The sequence below is a fragment of the Marmota marmota genome, unplaced genomic scaffold, assembly GCF_001458135.2.
Source record: "Marmota marmota marmota unplaced genomic scaffold, marMar, whole genome shotgun sequence".
In the NCBI taxonomy this organism is placed as follows: Eukaryota; Metazoa; Chordata; class Mammalia; order Rodentia; family Sciuridae; genus Marmota; species Marmota marmota.
The window spans coordinates 9,759,561-9,765,088 of record NW_025999945.1 but is presented as its reverse complement, the minus strand read 5'-3'; positions in this window follow the sequence as shown (position 1 = coordinate 9,765,088).

Genomic DNA, 5,528 nt, shown 5'->3' with positions numbered 1-5,528 from the left:
CCCCGCCACACCCTGCGGCGCGAACGCTGCTTCCGGGAGTTTGAATCCCGCGGCTGCGGGGCGGGGCACGTCACTGCCGGCGGGTCGCGGCTCCCGGATTGGCTGAGGCTCCCCGATCGGCGAGGGGCGGGACCTGAAGTCTGAGGCCGGCAGAGGCTGGCCCAAGCCGAGGTGAAGCGGTATGGGCGGAGCCGAGGCCGAGCTAGGGGGCGGGGCCGAAGGCGGAAACTCCTCCTCGCGGGTACGCCACCCAATCACTTCTGCCTTTCAGTTCTCTGCGGACTCAGGCATTACTATTCTTAATGGGATAAATCTAGTAAAGTTGGACTGGTTCAGTGCGCTTGAGCATTATTCACTCCCAGGACCGGCTCTGGGAGAACTGGATTGCACAAGGTAGCATAGCCTCCCTGTCTATCGCGTGGGCTGAGCCCTTATTCTGTTAAAAATCCGAGAAGAGCAACGGAGAGTTTAACAATAAAGAGCTGATAGGTAACGTCCAGCTTGAACGCCTAGATATGAACCCAGGCGCCTCAGAGCATTAGCTCCAGATTGCTGCCCGATGCCTCTCTATTGGTCAAGTCTGGATCTTGGTTAGCCGCCTTGAGAACTTTGTTGCTAAAAGAAGAACAGAAATGGGCTAGGGTTGTGGCTCAGTGGCAGAAAGCTTGCCCCTCCCATGTGAGGAACTGGGACTATTCTCAGCACAAAATAATGATATCGTGTCTATATATAACTAAAAATAAATTAAAAGAAAAAGAGGCACAAGGAAATGTTTGGCAGGGCCTACCTTAAGACCAAGCATAAACTCACCAGAAAATTAAGACTGTAAATACACAGTAGTAAAGCATCCTAGGTAGACTGTGTTGTTACAACTGTGTTGTTACAGGGGTTAAACTCTAGGACTATCTGAGTTTAGTTTCTAACTGCTTCTTACTAGTTATGTGAACTTGCTATTTTATTGAACCTCTCAGAACTTTTGTTTCCTAATCTGTAAAATGACACAAATAATATCTATTTCATAGAGTGGCTATATGAATTAAATGAGATAATCCAGGAAAAGTGCTCAGCATTTAGTAAATGCTCAGTTGCTGTTAGCCATTATCATACAAAAGACAACAGACTCTTGTTACTGAATAGAATGGATGAAAAACCAAGTAGTGAATTTTAAAGGATAAAAAATGCAAGAAGATGTTGGTACCTGCTTCCAAGGAATTAAACATCTGGTGGGAAAGACAACACTCTTGGATTTGCTTTATATCTATTGCATTCAAGTATCAGATGGAATTGAAATGGGAGAAAGCCTGAAAAAGTTAAATCAGGTTGTGAACGTTTTTCATTGCCCAGAGTGGCAAAATTTGTTTCCAGAGAAATTTACCAAGACAGAGAAAGAATCTCCCTGCTCACCTTAGATCTAAATGGGGAGCAAAGAATGGAGAAAGGGGAGTGGAAGGGAATGTGGAGAGGGGTGATACCAGCAGGCCAGGTGACATGCCCACTGGGCCAGACACTCCAATTCCACACCTGCTCTCCAGAAACCTTCTTTTTTGGCTCCCTCTGTGAGTAGGGACCCTGAAAAAGAGGAGCAAACAGGAGACTCATTGTCCTGGGAGGCTTTGTAAAATTTTGTAATTGCCCTATTTAGACCATATTTGCTCTTTCCAGAGGCGTGCTGCCAGTCATGAACTTGTGTGAAGTTGGTGGTTTCCATGAGGTCTCACAAGGCCATTGCACTTTGATGTTGACAGTTCACTCAGGGATATTCTAGGACAAGGATTCAGACTCATCTTTATTCATGAGAGAAATGGAACAGTCAAGAAAACTAGGTCTTTATCTCAGCAGGTGAGCTCATTATCTTCCCAGCAGGAAAGTATTCTTGAGAAACCCAAACAGTATCAAAGAGCTGCTGCATAGGCATAGAATTATTAAATGGAAATAGAGAGGTTGTTGTGATTGAGAGTGCCTGTCACCTTTGAAGGTTACATCTTCCAGAGGGATGTTAATGAATGCACAGGGCCTCGTCAGCTAATAGACCTGCATGTCCAATAGAACTTTCTTCAGTGATGGAGAGCTTCTTCCTGTTCTATCCAATATGGTAGCACTATTCATATATAGCTAATGAGTGCTTGAAGTGTGTCCACTGTGATTAAAGGACTGAGTTTTAAATGTACTTAATTTTGTTTTAAAAACTGGTAGTTGATTCAGTTGCTAGAAAACTTTTAAGTATGTTTAACAACTTGGATACCTACATTTTTTTTCTGATTTTCAATTTTATAAAATCTAAATATAGATCAAGTATTTCTAATGAAACTTTTTGTGTCCAAATTGAGCAGATTTCAAAGATTTAGTATAAAAAGGAGTATAAAGTATTGCATTAGTACTTGCTTATATTATTACATGTTAAAATCATAACATCCTGGATATATTAGATAAAATATATTGCTGTAACCAAAATACATGATGATAATAACTTAGAAGAGGAAAAGTTATTTTGACTCACAGTTTTAGAGGTTCAGTTCATGGCTGGCCAACTCCATTGTTCTAGTGAGGCAGAACATCAAGGCGGAAGGACATGGGAAGAGAAGCTATCAGCTCCTTGCAGCCAGGAAGTAGAGAGAGGGAGGGAGAGAGAGAGAGAGAGAGAGAGAGAGAGAGAGAGAGAGAGAGAATGAGAATCCCTAAGGGCATACCCTTAGAAACCTACTACCTCTAGCCCTACCCCACATCTCCAGTTACCACTAGTTAGCCCATTTTAATCTATCAAATGGTTTAATCCACTGATTATGTTACAGCTCTCATAATCTAATAATTTCAGCTCTGAACATTTCTGCATTATCTCACACATGAGCTTTTGGGGGACTTGTCATGTCCAAACCACAATACTCCCCTATTGTGTTTTACTTTTTTAATTGACTGCAAGAACATTCAAAATGATAAATGTGATTTCTGTTGCATTTCTATAATACAGCTCTTGAATGCACACAACAAAATTTCTTTAGATTCAGAACTTTTTTTTTTCTAGGTTTATTTTAGAACACATGGGTTGAACGTGTAGTTCAGTGGTAGGTAAATGGGTCCAATCCCCAACACCACCACAAAAGAAAGAAAGAGGGGAGGGTGCAGGGGAGGGAGATGGAGAGGGAAAAACAAAGGAAGGAAGGAAGGGGGGAGGGAGGGAGGGAGGGAGGGAGAAGGTGCATTAGTAGCTCTTTAGAGAAGGTCATATTTATTCCTGTCTTGTATTTACCTCCTTCAAGTACTTTGAATAACAGTGTGATGAGGCCAACTGTCATGAAATATTTTGTCTTCTCACATACTTTGCCCTCTTCTCAGTCACTGCCAACCACATTTTTAAAGGAAGGACATTCAAATACAGTACATACAGTCAGCCCTCCATATTAACAGGTCCCATATCCACAGATTCAACCAATTGCAGATTAAAACTATTTGAGGAAAAAAACGCATCTATACAGAACATGTACAGACTTCTTTCCTTGTCAGGATTTCCTAAACAATGTAGTATAATAACTATTTACATTGTTTTAGGTATTACAAGTAATGTAGAGATGATTTATAGGAGGATGTTTGAGTGTTACATCTAAATAGTACCCGATTTTATATAAGGGACTTGAGCAGCTGTGGATTTTGGTATCTGAGGTGGATTTGGAACCAATCCCCTTGGATACTAAGGGATGACTGAATGAAGATTCTTAAAAAATAGTGTCTACCACTGCGAAAAACCCTATAATTAAACTACTAAAAAATAGTATTTAGTTCTACAAAGCATTTTAATTGTCAACTGAAATAATTCTTGAATAAGTGTTTCAGCAATCAGATCTTAACAGTGGACCATCTATGTGTACCAGTTTGAAAATTGCGGTTAGGTAACACATCCCTAAAATTCTGTAAAACTGGAATTGGGATAAGTTGTTATGAAATTATTTTCATTGCTTTCCACTAAATCCTCTTTGTTACCCCTGTTACTTTACTCCTCGTGTCTAGATTTTTGTGTGTGTGCATTTTCCTCCACATATTTTTTTTTCTTTAGTTCTCTTTTGCTCCAGTGGTCCAGGGCAGGCCTAAGACCTCTCACAGAGGGTTTGTGCAGTTTATTTAATTCATGGAGAAGTGAGGAATAATGAAAGAGAAAATGAGATCTCAGCTTCACCTCAGCTGAGATCAGGAGGATTAAACTCAGTTAAACTCAGAAGACACTGAGTTTGAATCCTGGTTTAAGATTTTAAACTGGGTGCACTGTGATCTCAGGCACTTAGAAGGCTGAGGCAGGAGGATCACAAATTCAAAGTCAGCCTCAGCAACTTAGCAAGGCCCTAAACAACTTAGCAAGATCCTGTCTCAACATAAAAAATAAAAAAAGATGGGGATGTGGCTCAGCTTAAGCGCCCCTAGGTTCAATCCCAAATACAAAAAAAAAAAAAAAAAAAGATTTAAATTCTTCTGAGCCTCAATTTCTTCAGCTGTAAAGAAGAGCCCAGGGGTCCTATCCTATGGAATTGTTAAAAACATTGACTGATAAGCCTTGTGAAAGTAAGGCATGTTGTCTCCATTAGCTGGGGAGCTCCATCAAGGTAGAACTTCATCTGCCAGTTCCTAACTCATGGTCTATCTCAAGAATTTGTTGAACAAATAAACCCCATTATTGATGAATAAATGATTGATGTTCACTCTATGTCAATGTATTCTTTCATGATTTTTCCAAAAGGAACTACTTTGGCAGCCTCTGAGCACCTTGCTCATCCTTAAACACCATCTATGACTTTTCCTGCCATTGTCTCCTACTCTTTGTGTGTTTCAATGCCCCCCATCCCTGCTTTCAATGACACACAGCTCTGAACTCCTGCTGAAGTCTTGTATCTTAATCCTCAATACATTCCTGCAGAGCTCTCCCCCATCCTGGGGTCAGAAGCTCTGACTCCAGGACATATCTCTCAACTGTCATCTTTTCTGCCCCTTGGCTTTAAGTCACTATTTTCCAAATATCTTAAATTTCTCCTCATGTATTTATCCTTGATGATGGAGATGATGTTTTTTTCCACAGCATAGCCATTGTAAAGCTTTTTAAAAAGAGGTCTGGTGCTTTGGCTATGTCTTACCTGTCTCCTACCTCTGTTTATTGAGGGCTATATAAATCAGTGCCAAACAGAAGACTCCAGGAAATACTAGGGATTGGGGAGTGAATCCTTTTGATGATTTACTTAACAATTTGACAGGATCCTGCTTTTGGATATATCTCATCAAATATACTTAAGTGTACCTTATGCCACATTTAAAATAATATTTTTGCTGTAAAACGTTTGAAAGGATTTTAAATAATTATGCTGTTGAAAATCTGGATTATGATTACTTAAAAAGAGCTGTTATTTCTTGATAGTTATGCATACTCAGGACTTCTTTCACAGTTTGAAAATCTAAGTTCTTTTCAAATTAAATGAAATCTTTATGAATACAAAAAAAGTTACTAATTGCCGCAGTCTGGCTGGGCACAAAATCACGAGCCACCACACAGCTTG